Below are 20,287 nucleotides of genomic sequence, written 5' to 3'. Positions count from 1 at the left end.
ACTGATACCTGATAGTACATCATTTAGTACACTGGTCCACCTATTTTTGATTTGTTTGACACCACTTTATCTTAAAGGATTGTTCCATGTTTCACCCACAAGATAGGTGTACGCCCCTTTTGTATAAACCAGGAGCAGGCAACCTATGGCACGCATGCCAAAGGCGGCACGTGAGCGGATTTTCTGTGGCACTCACACTGCCCAGGTCCTGGCCACTGGTCTGTGGGTCTCTGCATTTTAATTTAATTTTAAATGAAGCTTCTTAAACATTTTTAAAACCTTTTTTACTTTACATACAACAATAATTTAGTTATATATTATAGACATAGAAAGAGACCTTCTAAAAACATTAAAATGTATTACTGGCACGTGAAACCTTAAATTAGAGTGAATAAATGAAGACTCGGCACCCCACTTCTGAAAGGTTGCCAACCCCTGGCATAAACCATGCCCACTTTCAGCTGGCCACACACTCCTATTGGCATTATAGCTAATTACCCTCCTCAGAAGCCGCGTCTCTCAGTTGATACGCATTTTGCACAACTGCATAGTTAACAGTAGATGAAGTCAAGGTGTGAGTGGCCTTCCCATCCTTTGGATGCCCTCTTACCCCACCAATGAATTAAGCCCAGGAAGAGGGTATCTTGGAATTATACCCATTATAGTATGAATTTATTCAGAAGATAAAACTCACTAATCTCTTTTAAGAGAATTGAATTATTTTTTTTAAATGGGCCTATATTTAACCATGGCTCATTTGAATGCCATCATCGAGTAATTCCACATAGAGGTAATACATGATGACAATAAAGAACAAATAGGGACAAATTCTACCCTCAGTTAAACTTGTAAGGTTGCATGGGTGTTCAGTGTAACAGGGCAGATTTTTGGCCCATCTTTACATGGGATATTTATAGTTAGGCTGAAACATGTGCATGTGGAATGTGTGTATTTACCGGGTCGGATTTAGGGCAGGTGACCCAGGTGACTGTCTAGGGTGTTGGGCTTGGGGGGCACCGGGCTTAGGAAGCTGGTTTTTTGTTAGCAACAAATGGGAAAATAGAAAGTTTGAAATAAAATGTTTCAGGTATTCTGTATGTGGATTCATTTTTCACTAACCTCCTAGAATGTTCTGGACCTTTGTAGAATCTCATGGAACCTTCCAGACTTTGAGAACTATATTTTGCTTGAACCTCCTAGAATGTTGTCAGTCATGCCCTTGTGGGTATATAAGAGGTGGGTTGTCGCCATTCAGTCAGTGAGCTAGAAGAATGAAGTGAAGTGAAGCGAGAGCCCAGCTGTGATATTGTGAACCTTGCTTTATTGTGTAATTGTGAAAGCATCCTTGTGTTTTAAGACTTGAAGAATATAAGTAGCAATTAATAAAGGATATATTTAATGAGATGGTAGAGATATCTATTAAACCCATATCAATGTAAAAATGTAAAAGAAATACTGTTACTTCTGTTGCCATGCTTAACACATGCTGTTTGATGACTTTCTAAGACTGCAGAACATAGACTTTTGCTCTCCCTAATACCATTTCTCCCCCTAGAAAATAAAAGATGCCCCCGAAAAGAGCTCAGTATAGGAAGCAAAAACACTCAATTACAATCTACTTTGCAGCAAGGGGCAAATTTGGTGGGAAAATATCTGAAACAGAACAACATAGACTGGGCTTTAGGCAGTAGCGATCATCCCAGTGCAGAAGAAATTGAGGAGTGAAGCATAAATGATGGAAGTCCTATTACTAAGAAATTAGCAAATTTATCTGAAGATAAGCAATAGAAATGTGAGGAAAATTATTGAGAATTGTCCAGTTTTCCTGGTGGCATAAAGGAGAGTGATGATAAAGAAGAGTGTAGCTCAAAAGTAAAGGAGAGTAATGATAAAGAAAAATCTAGTTTACATGAAAAGGAGAGAAACAATAAAGAAGAATTAGCCTTGCATGATGACAGAAACAGCAATGAGAAAAATTGCACACCACAAATTGATACATTGGATCCTGCTTTATGGCAGGCGATTCTAAACTCTGCCAGTATTGATTGCACAATTTTGAATGGACTGGGCAAAATCAAGAATATGACATTTCCAGTAAATAAATAGAAGCAACACTTCTCAAAATCACACTGTGAAAGGGTGATTGAGAATGGTGAGAAACTGAATCGGTGTTGGCTAGTTTACTTGAAATCAACTGACAAAATGTTCTGTTTTTGTTGCAAAATATTTGACAAGAGTGCCAAATCATTTCCTGCCCTTTCTGGGTACAATCACTGGCGTAACTTAGCTGGTGCTTTGAAGCAACATGAAAATTCACCTGGCTGTTTCATGGTCTACTCCAAACGAATGGAGGTTGAGTCCAGGCTCAAGCTTAATAAATGCACAGATGCAGAAAACCAGCACATTCTTAATGCAGAAACCCAACATTGGAAGAACATGCTCGAGTGTCTGATCTCAATTACCCTCTTCCTTGCAAAAAATAATTTGGCTTTCTGGGGCTCCTTGGATAAGTTGTTCACTGAACATAACAGTAATTTACTCAGTTTGGTGGCACTCCTCGGGAAATATGATGATGTCACACAAGAGCACCTACGCAGGGCCGGTGCAAGGATGTTTCGTGCCCTAGGCGAAACTTCCACCTTGTGCCATCCCTGCGCCCCCACCCTCATCCCCCCCCACGGCAGCTCCCCTGCTCTGCCCTGAGGCGCCCCCTTTGCGGCAGCTCCACCCTGAGGCACCTTCCCTGCCCCAGTTCACCCCTGGTCCGCGCACGAGCACCCTGAGCATGCCGTTGCTGCTTCACTTCTCCCGCCTCCCAGGCTTGCAGCACCTAAGCTGATTGGCGCCACAAGTCTGGGAGGCAGGAGAAGTGAAGCAGCTCACCCCTGCCCCCGGCGTGCTCAGGGAGGAGGCGGAGCAGCGGTGAGCTCGGGCAGGGAGTTCCCCTGCGTGCGGCCCCCTCCTTACTTGCTGCACGCAGCCCTGCCTGCGCTTCCCTGCCCCAGGTCCTTCTGCCTAAATGCTGGCGGCGACTGGGGCTGCCGAAGAAAATGGCGCCCCCCCAAATCCCAGTGCCCTAGGCGACCGCTTAGGTCGCCTAAATGGTTGCACCGGCCCTGCACCTACATCGAGTAGTTCATAAGGAAGCTACGGACCATTGCTGCAGCAAAACAAATCAAAATGAATTGATTGACCTTATGATAAGGAAGGTTCTTGATAACATGATGATGCAGCTCAGCAAAGCAAAGTACTACTCCACAATAATGGACTGTACTCCCAACATAAGTCACAGTAAAAAGATGTCATTTACAGCAAGATTTGTTGATGATGAGGATGGCTGTATCCAAGGAACACTTTATCAGTTTCTGGTCTGTGGACGATGCTACTGGAAAAGACCTAACAGAACTGTTTTGAAAGAGAGTAAAATGAAGCTTCAGGACTGCCACAGCCAAGGCTATGACAAAGGCATGAACATAAGGGAAGAAATGGTGGCATTCAAGCAAAAATCTTTGTGCTGAATCCAAGAGCTTTCTTTGTGCCTTGTAGCTGCCATTCCCTCAGCCTGGTTGTGTCAGACGCAGCAGCATCTTCTTTAGATTCAATATCTCTCTTCAGAGTACTGCAAAGGATATATGTCCTCATTTCAGCATTAACTATCAAGAGGAAGATCTTCACAGACAATGTTACAAATCTAACTATGAAGTCATTGAGTGACAATCACTGGCAGTGCCACATTGACTGTGTAAGGCTAGTGAGGTAACAAGTGACTGAGGTTTATGAGATTTATGACTGATGAAACTGGTGCAGTTGAATAAAGCTGAGGCCAGAATCTGACACAAGGTGCAAAGCCTGGCAAACCAAATCACTAACTTCAAATTTCTGATCTCATTTGAGGTTTGGCATAATATCCTGTTCCAAGTAAATGTTATAAGCAAGGCCTTACAAACTCAGTCAATAGACACTGCAACCACTACTACTTTGATGAGAAGCTGCCTTGATTTCATTGTGGCCTCCAGAGACAACTGATTTGAAGATGCCATCATGGCTGCCAAAGAAATGGCAGAAAATTTAGTAGTCAAGCCTATTTTCAAGGAAGAAGTTTGGTTACAAGGGCAGAGATGAGGTGATGGGAAGCTCGGAAGAAAAATTCAAGAGGGAGCTTTTTTGCTCACTTGTTGACACTGCTCGAATGTCCATCGAAGAAAGATTTGGACAAATGAAGCACCCTGAAAAGACCTGGCCTTCTCTAATAAAAACGAAAAACAGCACATCACACATCAATGCCAAAAAAACAAACAAAAAATTTCCACATGCCATTATCCCCCAAAAGAAGAGGGAGAGAAGAAAAAAAACATATATGACAAATGCTAGTCATGTTATTTACTGAGCTATTGAAAGGCATTCAACTATCACACTGGTGCATGTAGCATGAGAACTTAAATTGAATATCTATTAGTAAATGGCATGAGGACCAAAAGAAAAATGCAGTGTCTTTCAGGTCAAATCCAGCTCAAGTTAGCAATGACTGAAAGTCATTGTCATCTTAAGACTTGATGACCAATACAAAATTAGCTGCTGGGCCATGAGCCATTGCTTCAGAATCACTAGCCAAGCTCATTATCAAGAGAATACAACACTGTCTATAATAATGACAGAATAGTATATGTTAGGATATAGATATTCAGGCCTGTATGCAAAGGCCTATACTTTAAGAATTTAGGTGTATTATTATCACTAAGCTAGTTATAGAGATATAAAAGAAAGAATCAAAAATCACTGTCTGTCTGTGTAATGGCCTTCTCTTACTGTGACGGTCTGAGGCCCTGTTTAGTCATATTGTAATAAGGCAATCTGGGGCTGTTAGGAAGGTGATCCCATCTATCACCTCCAGAGAAAGGGAAGAGCCTAGAAGATGTAAAAGTAAACTTAGTTTGATAGCATCCTGTCTGGTAAGAACTCACTTTTCAATAGACACAGCTGGAAAACTCTTATATCTATATAGATGTAGTTGTGAAATCCTCACTTCTGTATTGTTTTGTGTGTTTATTTGCATGGTGTCTGGTTCTGTAATTGTTTCTGTCTGCTGTGTAATTAATTTTGTTGGGTGTAAACCAATTAAGGTGGTGCGATATAATTGGTTAAATAACCATGTTACAATATGTTAGGATTGGTTAGTTAAATTTCAGTAAATGATTGGTTAAGGTATAGCTAAGCAGAACTCAACTTTTACTGTATAGTCTGCAGTCAATCAGGAAGTAAGGGGTGGGGGGTTCGGAACAGGAACTGGGGTTGGGGAAATTGGGATCATGTTTTGCTAAAGGGGGAAATGGGAAATGGGAAACAGAAACAGGGACACAGGCAAGGCTGTGTGGTGTCAGAGCTAGGAAGTGGGACACTAAGGAAGGAAACTGGAATCATGCTTGCTGGAAGTTCACCCCAATAAACGCTGAATTGTTTGCACCTTTGGACTTCGGGTATTGTTGCTCTCTGTTCATGCGAGAAGGACCAGGGATGTGAGAGGGTGAAGGAGTAAGCCCCCTAACAGTATAGTTTCTGTTTCTTTCAGTAACCATTTGTCCTTTGGTTACCTCATTGTTGATGACAATTTGATGTTCTGGTAAACATACTGTATGGTCCAGATTCTCCATTACCTTGCACCTTGTGTAGTCCTTTATACCTGTGCTGTGAGAGTGCCAAACAGTCGTATAATGCTACCATTTTGGTTCTGCAGCATTTTACACCCACTTTTCACTGGCATAAGTGATGACACAAGGTGGTGAAGAATCAAAGCCTACCTGTAAAGTCAATTCCTCAAAGGATTTGTATTCTGAGTATCTCTAGTGAATTGTACTTTCCTTAATGAGCTCCGGAGTAATGTTACATCATCGTTAAAAAGGACCTGAATAGTTATGGCATTAAGGGTAAGATATTAAAAACAAATTCTGCTTATACATTTCAGAGGGCTAGTCACACAGTCCTCAGAATGTTCTCATTTGGAAACTGGCATTTCACAAGGCAATTTTTCTGAATATCTAAAAAAAACATGTGAAATTGTTTCCCACAGTGCCTTGAAAAAGCCATAATACATTGTCAGTTACAAAAGGCTTTGCAGAGATTTCCTGAGAAGACTGGATAAAGATGGGTAGTTCAATGTTTTATGAGATTTTTTTTAAAGGCTTTACGCATGCAAGCTCTCACTGGCTAGTGAAATATTTGCAACTCTAAAGTGCAGGTGAGGTTACTGAGCGTCTCAAAAAGTAAATAAACTTAGATTTTCTCTATCAATGTCAGACATGCTATGGATGGGCAACAGCGAGGTGGCTCCAGAGCTTTTATAATTTCTCAGAAAGTGGAAGGTGAACAGTTGAAATAATATTTACTCTTTTGACAAGGAACTTGGCAACACATGTATGGTCCAGAAAAAGGCAGAGGCATTTGTTTAAGATTCGTGCACATTGCCAATCAAGCAGTGGTTTGGGGACGGGAAGGTGGATGGCTCAACTAAAAACTCATTTTTAAATGTAACCTGAGCCAGAATTTGAACTTGGATAGCAAGAGATAAAAGGACAGCTCATTGATTCATTACACACCTTGCCTCCCACAACCAGCTATCACTACAGTCTAGTGCTTAATTTGTAACAAAAGAGGTGCCAGGGCTCAAGCAATTAGGTGCCAGGGCTGAAGCAATTTTTTTACATTCGTAACTGATGCAACAGGCCCAGAGGTGCCATGACTAATAACAGCCAAGCCTAGAGGCACCAGGACTCAGCCCTGGGAAGCGCTGGCACAAATTAAGCCCCGCTATATACCACTGAGGCAGTGGTATTGTGTTGCTCATAAACAGTGATAGACTCGATGATATTTTTTTAAAAAAGTCTCCCCAGGCCTTCCCTCAACTCTACTGAGAAACCAAGTGTTGGTACCTCTGGAAAACAGTGTTATGTCTTTGCATCCCATGCACAACTTGTTTACTGCCCCATCCTAAGGGAATAATAAGAGCTGGGAGACTCCTGGATCATTCTGTTGGGACCAAATTCAGCCCCAGTGTAAGTGGATGCAACTGCTGTTGAAGTCAGTAGGAGTTCTACCCACTGAATTTACCCTCAGAATGGGCTCTCCTTGCCCAACAGCTTTTGAAGGCAGAGACAAAAACAGCTTAAAAGAGTTGATCAAAGACAGAAAACCTTTGAAAAGATGAGGGGAAAGGTCATCTGGGCAGGATGCTAAATATTGTTTTTTTAGAGGTATTTTAACGTAATTTGGACTCAGGCTGCTGATCCCTATCCTCCAGCTACAACTACAGGGAGAAGATATTGAGCGCATTATCATAAGCTTCATTGTGCTATCAGTTTTCTTTGCTGGACATTTTCTTTTTGTTCTGTTAAGACCCCTTTGGTCTTCCTCTCTGCATGTGCAACAAACTGCTGTGACAACAAACAGGGAGGATGGTCAGGTACAGAACTGTGACTCGGTTGTGGGTTCTGTGCACAGTTTTCTCACAGACTTTTGGTGGGACTTCAAGCAAGGCACTTCTCCTGACTGTGCCTCCATGTCCATGCTTGCGAAAGAGGAGTAATTTCCCTACTTCTCGAGGGCGTATTGAGGCATAATTCATTAATGTTTGTAACATACCTGAGATGTGCAAAAGATTATTACGTTTAATTAAATGGCACCTTTGGTATCAAAGCTCTGAATCAAAAAGACACAGAAAATGCTTAAGTGTACAGCTTGCTGTGCTGGTCACACCTACCTATGCACTAAATATGTCAGCCTTTCTACTCTGATGATGCATTCCGTTTCTGCTATTTTAAAGTGACCTTTGCTCTGCAGAAACTCAATAATCATTTCGGATTAGTCTACAGGCTAAGAGCTTAGCAGGAGTCAAAATAAAGATTTGACATTTAGATGGTTAGTGGGAAAACAGCCATAGTTACATTAGTTAGGACAAACAAATTTTAAGCCAAATGGACCGTTATGCTTCAGGGTATAAGCCCGTTCCCTAAGGGTATGTCTACACTTTGAGCTGGAGGTGTGATTCCCAATGTGAGGAGACAAACTCGTGCTAACTATGATTGAGCTATCACACTAAAAATAGAGAGTAGCTGTGGCAGCATGAGTTGAAGGATGAGATAGCTACTGAGTACGTGCCCTAGGATATTTATTTGGGGTGGCTAGCCACTCTGCTCCCCTCTTTCCACTCTACTCTGGGTTGATTAGGCCTCAGCTGAACTACTGTGTCCAGTTCTGGGCACCACATTTCAGGAAAGATGTGAACAAATTGGAGAAAGGCCAGAGGAGAGCAACAAAAATGACTAAAGGTCTAGAAAACATGATCTCTGAGGAAAGATTGAAAAAAATGTTGGTCTTTTTTAGTCTGTAGCAGAGAAGACTGAGGGGGAACATGCTAACAGTTTTCAAGTATATAAAAGATTGTTATAAGGAGGCGGCTGAAAAATTATTGTTCTTAACCTCTGAGGATAGGACAAGAAACAATGGGCTTAAACTGAAGCAAGGGAGGTTTAGGCTGGACATTTAGGTTTAACTACACCAAGCAGCCACAGCAGGAACCAGGGCGTGGCCAGTTATAGTCTAAGATTGCAAATATTTGGCCGAATAAAAGATGCAAACTCGCTTTGTCAGTATTCATGATCCATTCTATCCTCTTCTTCTGAACATTCACGCAAGGCGAATTTTGTTTGCAAGAACAGTGGTTGAATGAGAAAAGTGTTCTGCCTATTCATGCAAACATGTATTCCCCAGTGGCTCTTCAAAAAGTTCTTTGGGAGTCATCCACTCAGGGAACAGAGACAACACCGTGGGCTAGATATTCAAAAGACCTCAGCTCTCATATAGATTCCTAAATAAGGGGCAGATTTTCAGAAGAGCTCAGTACCCATAGTACACCCAATATGTGCAGTTCTTTTTAAAATACAGCCGCATGTTTTGGTGCCTAAAACATGGAAACTGAGCATCAGCAGCAGGGACTGTATCTAAGATCTCTAGATGTTAATACATGAGTCTCTACTACGAGCTAAAAGACCTACCGTTCTAGCCAAGGCAGTAGCAGACTCAATCACTAGTTGGCCCAGCTACACTAGAGGAGGACACTGCGCTACACTGAACAGACACAGTTTACGCAACTTTGCAAATTTTAATCATCATGTCCATTTGCCCTTGTTACCTTAATTCATCTTCCTTGTGAATATGTGTTATGATACAGGCTTTAATTACAGGACCATATACTATTTTCAACCAGAACCCTGCCTTCTTCAGTGCATAGGATGGACCTATCTGGGGCTGAGTCAGGGTTGTGTAATAAAGGAGACCTTTCTGTAGGCCCCCTGTAAGTTGCATAGGCAACTTTAATTCTGGCATTTTGAGTACTTGACCTTGCAACATTCATAATGTTCTTTTAGTGTAATTGTAATGATATGTATATCTTTATTATATAAATATATGCAATAATATAATATTTTTCATTTTTGTAGCATCTTTCATCAGAGGCTTGTAAATAGCTTTAGAAATATTAAGCAATTAAACAGCTAATTAAGCATTGCCACTGTTATTTTACAGATGGGGAATCTGCAGCATAGAGTGGGTAAGTGAGGTGTCAAAGGTCACATAGAAAGTCTGTCTGACAACTAAGAATAGAATTCAGCTCACCCAATTCCCATTCTTATGTATTAACTAGAAGTTCCATCCTTTCCAACAAAACCAGAACACATATCCCCTTTCTGAGAGCAATTCCTTTAAAATATTTATCTAACACTGCCTGGTATTCTGTCCTCCCAAAGGAAGTTCATAGCATGGCATATTTTAACTCTGCTTCTATATATGGCCAGGAGGAAAAAAATCCTGCTTTTCACACACTGAAAGCCAAAGGGAAACAAGCATTCGGTCTCCAAACGCAACTGCCCTCAAGTACTTGCAAGCTCAAAATTAAGACTCTGATACTGTGACGACTCTGGGTTTGATTTATAGATTTCCATCCTCTCTCTGACAGTGATCTGAAATATATGTTTTATGCTACATAATTTTAAGCAATGTATATTTGACATTCACGTTGCCTAACGGGAGTTTCCATGTCATAAGATTTCATCATTATAACAACATTTTGAAATGTGTTAAATAGCTTATTCCTAAATGTATCTATGTCAGTGGTTAATTGTAGAATTAAATCAGGAACATTATAATAAAGTGTTTCATTAACTATCATCTCTAAATGTGTATAATGTAGCTACAAGGGTAAATTCAGGAACAGCCTCTGACATTTCACAAGATATTTATTATCCTGTCAAAAGGGTTCCAAAGGTAATAACCATGAATAATGTTAGTTTTTAAATGCTGTTTTAATGAAGTCAATGTTTACAAATAGGTAGAATTCGTGCAGCTCAAGGGTAAATTTACGCACAAACACAGGGTCAGAGCCTGAGAGCTTTTGTATGGTCATCTAAGAGCAAAATGGATTTGATGGGCCCAATTCTGACCTCACATCCATTGTACACTTACAATGCCTTTAAATGCTCCTGCTTGACATCAGTATGACACAGATCAGAAACCATTTCTGAGATTTTAATGGGAATTGGGTGTCCAAATCCCCTAGGCAACTTTGTGTTTTCTGCCATACTGTGGTATAGAAAGCAGCAAAATACCCTGCCAGGGACCCCGCATCTCTTTGCACATTTTGATGTGACATCCACAGCAGCTATCGACAGGGAGGAGGAGAGCAGTTATATCACCCACAATCAAGGGAGTGGCCAGTGGGTCCACATGGTCAAAATCCCACATAGGGAAGTAGTGGGGCATCTCTGCAGCTCACCATCACACTCCCAGCAGTGGGGTGGCTATATGGGTGTCCAGAGCCTGAAACATAACTGGGGCTGAGGACCCCTTCTCTCATTCCTGTTGTTTAGGAGCACATTTCCACAGAAGGAGGGTTTTGTTTTCTTTTTTCAGAAGAAGGTCCCCCAGATTTTAAGAATATCTTGAGGTGCTGGGATGGAGCCCCCCATCCCCTCTCCCACACACAGACACACCAGAACTTAAGGGTTAAGAGGAGCTCAATAAGTGCATCCAATTATACCTGGAGGGACCAGGCCCAATCTGGGATGAGACCCAGCTGAAGAGGAATGGATGGCTACTATAAGGGAGGGCTTTGGGAGACAGTGGTGACCCTGGGGGAAATTGGGCCTTGGGGGAGAGGAAGCATTGGAAAAAGGTCTGGGAAGCTGGGCTGTAAGGGAAGGGAACATCCCCGGCAGTGGACCCTGAAATGAGGGCAGGCCTGGGTAAGGGCTTTGAAAAAGAGAGTTAAGCGCTGGAGGATCATGGTTAGGCAATCTGGGCTCTGGAGGAAGGCCCAGACGAAAGGGGGAAAGGAACTACAGATGGTCTTGCATGAAAGTGTTCATAGTCTGGTACTGTTCCTGAAGGGAGAGTGCAAGCTGGGGAGAAGCAGACTTCTAAAACAGGCCTGGGAGAAGACACACTCCAAGGAAACCGCCCTTAGGATCTGTGGCTTGGGAGATGGTGGCCCTCCAGGATGAAAGCCCTGGGCAGCAGTGCGCTGTGACAGAGTGAGAAAGAACTCTGAGGTGCTTGGGAGAGGGACCAAGAGCATGCAGAGGACTGATTCTGGGGAGGATGAAAGAGTTTTTATTCCTTTGAGTCTGGACATTGTTACCCCAAAAGACTTAAATGTGAGCCCAGGAGTGCCTGCTGGCAGGGGGTGAACAGAGAAAGGAGCTGCTACTCCATGCCTGGCCACAAGGAGGCACTCTAGTGGTGAGTTCACGCTTCACACCTGGGTTTTGAAGACAAAACATGCTAGTTTAAACTTGCTATGCCTCTTGTGAATACTCCTTGCCTTGTGCTCTTGCATGTAGTCCAAAATGCATGTGAATTTTCAGAAGGAAAAAAAACTTGTTAGGTATGCTGATGTAAGTAGAACTGTGCAAATAACTGATTTCAGTTCATGAGCCAGCCAGGAAACAAACTTAACAAAATACATTCATTTCAGGTTGACATGAAACAAAAAGAAAATTAAAATTTTGGCTAACCAAAAAAGTCTAAAAAATTTCATTTTGAGTTGAAGAAAACATTTTATTTGTCCATAAACAAGTTTCATTTAGTTTGAGGGGTTTTTAACCTTTTGAAATAAAATAGACATCAAATTCAAAACAAAAGTAATTTCGAATGCAAAAATCTCATTTAAAAATGTCAAAATGAATAGTTTGAATTTTTTTTGACCAAAACAATTCAGTGAATTCACAAAATGTTTTGGTCAACCTGAATCTGTATTTTTCAGCAGAAAAAAAGATTTATCCAAAAAACTTTGCTCATCTCTCAATGTAAACACTAAAGGCTAGAAGCTCCAGAGGGGGAAAAGAAGTTTCTGCTCCCTCTATTGGTGAAAAGGGGAACGTGCTGCCACACAAAATGTCATTTGCTTTGGCTACCTATTCACAAATTCCTTTAGCCGGTGACCAGATGTCCCGATTTTATAGGGACAGTCCCGATTTTTGGGTCTTTTACATAGGCTCTTATTACCCCCACCCCTTTCCAATTTTTCACACTTGCTATCTGGTCACCATACTCTAGTGACACTTGGTAGGTCATCATAACTATACATGAACTTGGATTTTGTGGGGTAGTGGACTCCCAGAGACGCTCAAGAGGGAAAAGAGCTCTTATCTTGTGGTCAATACTGAATCTGCAGGCAGACAGAACTCTGCTGAAGAGTCCTAAATGCTCTTGGTTTCCCTCCTGTGGGGATTTTGCTGTAGGCAATAATGCACACTGAGGACTTTGCTGTGAGCAATGACGCAGAGCCAAGATTTTGCTGCAATAGACAGCACAGAGGACTTCACAGTGAGAGATGATAGAGAGATGAGGTAAAACACAGAAGCAGAACTGAGTGAACTCTGGTGAGACCGTTCCTGCTCAACATCTTCATAAAACTGAATCACTAAACTGGGGTAGGTGGTGGTGCCACCAGGCAGGAACACACAAGCAGTTCCCTTGGTGCTGGAGACAGATGTGCAAAGAGATATTTAGGCTTCTGCTACTTGTTGATTCCTACCATGAGTGGGTTTTGGGCATGGGTAAGGTGGTGTGGTCAAGAGACTGTTATGTCTGGGACATTCTTACTGGTAGGTGGGAAGGGAGTTAGATGGATTACTGTCAAAGTTACTGGGGGTGGGAGGGAAGGTTACTCTATTTGCTTAGATATTCTGTTGATGGTTTTCCCAAGTTTATGACTGTTTGCTTCCCCTAACAAAGATTTCCTTGGTTGTACACACTCTTAGAGTGCTTGTGAATGGGGAAGATCTGCCTGTTAAGGGCACCAAGGGAGGGTGCATTTAGTTTTCCTAGGTATCTGCATGGGGGCTCAAGTCAGTTTAGTTATTTGTCAAGACGGACTCTATGTATATTGAACCTGACCCATTTATTGGCCATTAACCACCTGGCAGAAGGATTACACGGTGAACGAGAAAGTGGTACAGCACAGCAATCTCAATGCAATGACATCAAAGGCAAAGATGAGCAATCAGAAGAGAACTGGGACTATAGAGTGGAGTAAGTTTACTAAGCTGCTCCCAGTTTAATTTTAAACTTGTTAGGGTCAGTGGCATTTAGTTTCATTTCAACAAGTTCTGTCTTTTATTGTCAGATTCTCAGCTTTAAACAAAAATCTGTCATCCTATCATAACGATTGCTGGATGGAGCCAGGTGAAACTTTGTAGTAGGCCTCTCCATCCCTCATCATGCTATTTCTCTGTCCTTCCACACATCCCATGCCTTTGTCTTCCACCCACACAGCCACGATACCCATTATCTCTCTGCCCCTACTGATGTATGTCTGTATCCACTCACTCACAGAGGCTTATGCAGAGACACCCACATAGCCACTTCAAAGTTTTTCTTGCTACTCCCCCGCTTTACAAGGAAAAGGCTAGGGGGAGGGTTTCAGCTGAAAGAATTTGCAGGAGCTTTTCATGGACAAGCAGCAGTGTCTCTGTCCCGAAAGGATGCTGTCAGACCTTCTCTGCCAGAAGGGCAGTAGGAGTATTAGCTTCAGTGGGACTATTCCTGTCAGTAAGTGCTCAAGAACATGAGAAAGGGCTTTATAGCCAGGCTCTGACTGAAATTTTTCTTTAGTTTAAAAAAATATTTTCATCAATAAGGAATCTTAGGACAAGGGAATTAAACACTAATGTTCCCCCCTCATACAGCCCCGTTGTTGTCAAATTTGTTTATGTAAAAATGTATAGTACTGCTAAGTATTAACTTTATTATTCCATTTGGCATCTAATGAACAGTATACATGATATCCTGAATTGATTTGCATGGGCTCTAAAACAGAGATCACCCATCCCAATTTGAAACTCAGACACTGCATGTTAGCCAACCTGATGATTGTAATTATTTGCAAGGCATTTCACAGAGCTGATTATTAGTAGTGAGCAGATCACATTATACAGCAAAGGTTTTCAGATTTGTCTAGCAATAATGGCTAACATGACAACAATGCAATAATCAGTGAAGGCCTAAGCTTAATCCTGAGCTCAAATTTATATCTTGAATATGAATCACTCAATACCAATTTGGATATTAATTTTCACACAAAGGCATGTAAGTTACTTCTGCAAAGTGTATATTTGCCACATCTGGATTTGCACATCTAAACCAGAATTTGATCTCCCAAATGCCAATTGTGAATATGCAAATACCTTACAGCATACAGAAATGAACTCGTCCACACTATTTCAGTTAAATTTTCTTCTTCAACACTTAGGCCTTGGCTACACTGGCGCTTTACTGCGTTGCAACTTTCTCGCTCGGGGTGTGAAAAAAACACCCCCCCTGAGCGCTGCAAGATACAGTGCTGTAAAGCGCCAGTGTAAACAGTGCCGCAGCGCTGGGAGCGCGGCTCCCAACACTGCAAGTTAAACCCCATCAGGATGTGAAGTACGTGCAGTGCTGGGAGAGCTCTCTCCCAGCGCTGGTGCTGTGACCACACTTGCACTTCAAAGTGTTGCCACGGCAGTGCTTTGAAGTTTCAAGTGTAGCCATACCCTTAGCCAAGCAGTCACTGATAGTGATCATTCGGTCTGTTCGTGTATGGCTGCAAGGGCTTGGACTTTCGGCCTGTCAACATCAGATCAAAATCGATGCACCCATGTAATAAGGGGTCTGTCTCTGGGCCGCCTCCATCCCTCAGTTGATGGAATTTTATCCTGAATGTCGCAAGCCACCCAGAGAACAGGTCTTGCTGGAATGTCTTGCAGCATTCTGGAGACATGTTCGAAAACTGTAAGATGCCAGCTGCAGACAATGGCCCCAGTAGTCTGTAGACTGGAGAGACCATAAATGTCTGTGTTATGAATGAAGTTGTTCCACTTTATGCCCAATATACAACATTGGCATTTTGTGTGGAAACCCTCCAGCTTTGCCCAATCTGAGCAGCATCGTGTCCATCTTTCACAACCATACACCAGTACGGAATAGATACAGCTCAAATAGATCCTGAACTTGGTGGTTGTGCTGAGATGATATTGATTCCATATTTGTCTTAAATGGCCCATGGCAGATGCTCCAGTGCCAATCCAGTGAAGAACTTCCGTATGAGAAGTTGGAGAATTGGAGAATATAGAATCCAAATAGCAAAAGCTGCTTCCACAGTTTCATTATTCAAAGAGATAATGAATTTTGGTGCTCAAAATTCAAAATGTGGCCCTAGAAATAGGAATAACTCAAGCTCAGCTTATAATGTGAAAGACAAGACTGTAACTATCAAGAAACAGGAAAAAAATACTGACCAACTTAAGCAAATACCACATAAATTTTCAAATGTAAATGAAAACCAGTTTCCTTCTACACTACATTTAATAAAATGAAAAATCAAAGACATGTTGACATTCATCCTTTCTCATTTTATAGCTATGGATGTTTTATGAGGTTGCTCTATGTTAAATGCATTTGTCTCTATCCTGTGTATTTATTTCCTAATGAATATACCCTATGGAATGATACCACCTCACCTTCAAACAGGCTTTTCCCACACTCCACTCACTAATATTAAATATTCATATAGTTATCACATATAATACTTGTTTATAATTTTTACCTCAAGAAAAAGAACGCAATCTAGATAGGTGTGTGGGGGTGGGTGATGTGTTGCTGGGGGCTGACTCACAAACTGCTTTTACCAGATGAACCCTACAGACTGCAGATGAAATCAACATGTTCAATCATCAAACACCTTTGAAAAATGAAAGAAAAACTGTGTTAAAATGGCTTCTGCAAAGCAGCTCTGAGTGTTTTGTTTTGTTTCACTGTTCTCAACAGCTGTCTTGCTGGAACAGAAATTGTCCAAGCCAGCTCTTCGCTTCCTTGATGCCTTTCTCTCACCCCAGGATAGGAGCTGTCACTTAGCTTTCACCTCAACTCTGTCTCCAAGAAGAATCAAGTCTGGAAAAAATACTTTCCCTCTAGTAAAAAACTTATATTTGGCTTGAAAAAAATGCCCTTTCTATAATAAATATTCAGTTGTTGAACATGTTTCTGTCCGTGTCCATAGCTGGCCGCAGCTTTGAGTGCTCTACCATGACTGAAAATGCTGTGGCTTCTGCCATTTGTGCAAGGGACCGAGCACCCTCATCTTCCATTGAGTGTAAGTTCAGAAGTTATTTGAAGTCAGTGGGAGTTTAGGGTTCTTAGCATGCCACAATTAAGTATCTTGGATATCATAACTTCTACTCAGATTTGAACCTTAGCGTTCATAACCTGAGAAGTTAGCATGAACCCCTCTAAGCTTAATTACCAGCTTAGATTTGATCTCGCTGCCACCAGCCAAAAATTCCAGGGTTTTGGCTCCCTCTGGTCTCCCCAAACCCTTCTCTGGGGAACCCCAAGACTCAGAATCCCTGAGTCTTACCACAAGGAAACTCACTCCCTTCCTTCTCTCTCCACCAGAATTTCTCTCTGTTGTGCCCAGCTTAGCTTTGATCCAGACGCTCTATATCACTGACCTGTGGCTCAACTCCTGTATGAGTTCACTATGATGCAATCCTCATTCTACATCATCTTCCCTACTAGCGAAGCATACTCTTTTCCTCTTCCTACGCAAAGAAGATCGAACCATCAATTACTATGAAGCAGAAATGATTACTCCTTTCTTTCTACGTTCCGCCTCCCACCAATTCCCTGGTGCTTGCCAGAGCTTTACCCTCGTAGATACTCACAAAGAGAATTTTACCTTCCTCCCTTCATGTCCTTAGCCTACCAGTATGTATGATAAACTTAAACTCTCAAACACAGCTGAAAGAAAGCTTGATGATTCATTTAGAAGAAGATGAAAAAAACACATTGAGAACATGATCTCTGCATCAAGATTAGACAATACACAGGCTATACTTAAAGTATAAGAAATAGATAAATCAGCCTTATCAAGAGAAATGAAGAATGACAACTTTAAAAAGAATCCCAGCAACTACACACATGGAAAATACAAAAAAAACCATTCACCCACGCCGTATTGGTTTTAACTCTACCTTCACTGACTTATGACAACTTTGAAAATTGACAAGATCCCACATGAAGCTGTTACAAGAATATAGGAAGAAAGATCCCCTCTCATAGCTGAGAGCCAGACAAAGACACAGACCCAAACATTCCCTCCCCTGAGCTTTGAAAAATCCGGTTTCCTGATTGGTCCTCTGGTCAGGTGTTTGGTTCCCTTTGTTAATCCTTTACAGGTAAAAGAAACATTAACCCTTAGCTATCTGTTTATGACACTTGCTCACAGGCAAAGCTTTGGAACCCTGATTCAACAAAGGATTTATGAACTTGACTTTAAGGCAACTACTTATGCACTTGATGCTGAATTGGGGTCCTGCAGAGGGGAAATAAATAATAATCATTAGCATGAGTTGAAAAATCTTCATGAAAATTTTTCAAAACATTTCACAAATTTTGTTGAAATTCTGAATGTTCAAAAATGTTGTCCACTCTATACACTGGTTTAATTTTTTCCCCACAAAAACTCTTGAAAAATATTTGCAGTGGTAGATTAATGCACCAGCCTATGGGGCCTCCGCAGCAGTGCCAGAACCTGGGTAGACGTGGGGGTCACTGGTGCCAGAACTGTGGCCTTGCCCCCTGCTCCTCCTCTTCCCCCTCAAGGCCCCATGCCCCTGACCAAGCCAGAAGCCAGAGCTGGGCTGTGGTAAGAGCTGCCCAGAGATTCCAGGCCACTGTGGGGAGCTCTGGACCCTCCATCTGTCCTGGAGCACTGCCAGTGGAACCCAGGGGCAGGGGCTCTGGTCCAGCCTCCTGTCCCTTCCCCAGGACCTGCAGACACACTCTGCTGAGAGAGGAGGCCCTGCCCTGGACTGACAACTGGCAGGGAGTCCTGGGAGAGTCTCAGGCAGTGAGGAGTCAGGTATGGAGGGCTCTTCTGGCACAGCAAGATTAAGGATGAAGCAGGTTTTGAAGGAAGAACATGGTGGTGGAGAGAGAGAGAAACGGTGGTTCTTTCACTATAATGCACCAGTCATTGTCCCTGTCTAGCTGGACTGCAGGAGTGGTGGGACTATTACTGCAGACTCAGATTAGGAATGTGGAAGGAAGATTCCTTCTATTGTCACCTGTTATGAGGCTCTCTCCTGACTACTTAAGTTTGGCATGAAGGACAGGATTTACCTTTAAAAGCAAAATTATGGGATAGATTCTTATCTTACATAGAATCATAGAACTGGAAGGGACCTCAAGAGGTCATCTAGTCCAGTCCCGTGCACTCAAGAGCTTTTTTCCTACACATATAGTGGTGTAGATGAGGAGTAACTCTAATGAAGTCAGTGGTATGAAGCCAGTATGAGCTCAGATTCAGGCCCACTATGCTTATCATTTAATTAAATCTGGTAAAATGTATGAAGTGAAATCCTGGACCTATTGATATCAATAAGAAAAATTCCCAATAATTTCAATGGGGCAAGAAGTTCACCTATAGACCTCTGTGGCATAATTTTTAGAAATAAACAAGGCAATATATTTTTATAGCATAAAAAGCTTCAGATATGTTTAAATAAATAAAAAGCAAAATGGTGCACTATTAAGTGGCACAGTAATTTTGGAAAACAAAATAAGTCATATTGATCATGAAATCAGTATTTTCAAATGTATTTATAATTGACCTCTCCCTGCATTAATGCAGCACTTTACAAAAACTATTTTATTGTCTAATACACCTCTACCCTGATATAACGTGACCCAATATAACACAAATTTGGATATAACGCGGTAAAGCAGCGCTCTGGGGGAGCAGGGCTGCACACTCTGGTGGATCAAAGCAAGTTCGATATAACGTGGTTTCACCTATAATGCGGTAAGATTTTTTGGCTCCTTAGGACAGCGTTATATCGGGGTACAGGTGTAGTTTTCTTATGTGGGCATGTAGGTTAGATATATTTTTACTGTTCCTAAATGGTGGATATTTCTTTGTCAAGACCAAGTAATTGGGATCCATCTTGCCAACCAGTTAGTTCATCAACAGCTGCAGGTCTTTCTGAATGATCAGCCAATTGTCTGTGACCAGTACCCTACTTATTTGGAGACAAAGCTTGACCACGCTCTGTCCTTGACAATGCACTGAGGAAACATGTGCTAAGATCCAGTTGAGAGTTGCACTCCTCCACAGGCTTGCTGACAACTCATGGGGCACTAGTGAGGCAACCTTATGGACATTTATCAATGCCCTAATTATTGCAACTGTTGAATACTGTGTGGCAGCATGGGGCTCCAGTCATCACTGTGGCAAATTGGACTCAACTATCAACTCTGCTCTTAGTATCGTTACTGGTGCAACTGGACAACTCCAGTTCTAACCTTACAGTCCTTGCCAGCATTGCTCCCCCAGCAGTTGGATATGAAGGCAAGGGCCTGAGTGCATTACTATATGCAGCCAACTATCAAAGAAGCTTACTTCTCAAAGCCACATCAAAAAACGCTGGCTAAAGTCAAGATTCCTCTCTTCTGGCATAGTTGAACCTCTCAGACAGTACATCAGACACAACCTTTCTAAGGAACAATGGCAACGGGTAGTATGGGTCTATATTTTGGATTGATTGTGCATTTTCTGGCAGATAGACACCTCATATCTGTATCCCTTAGTCTTGCCAGATTAGCTCCTGCATGCCCCATAGGACTACCGTATGAATCCTGTTACATTAGAATAAGTTATGGTCATGGGTAGTTTAACTTACATCATTACCACTGGGGTTTCTTG

The sequence above is a fragment of the Chelonoidis abingdonii genome, chromosome 2 (genome assembly GCF_003597395.2).
Source record: "Chelonoidis abingdonii isolate Lonesome George chromosome 2, CheloAbing_2.0, whole genome shotgun sequence".
NCBI classification, from domain to species: Eukaryota; Metazoa; Chordata; order Testudines; family Testudinidae; genus Chelonoidis; species Chelonoidis abingdonii.
The sequence above is the reverse complement of the archived record's forward strand: the minus strand, read 5'-3'. Positions refer to the sequence as shown.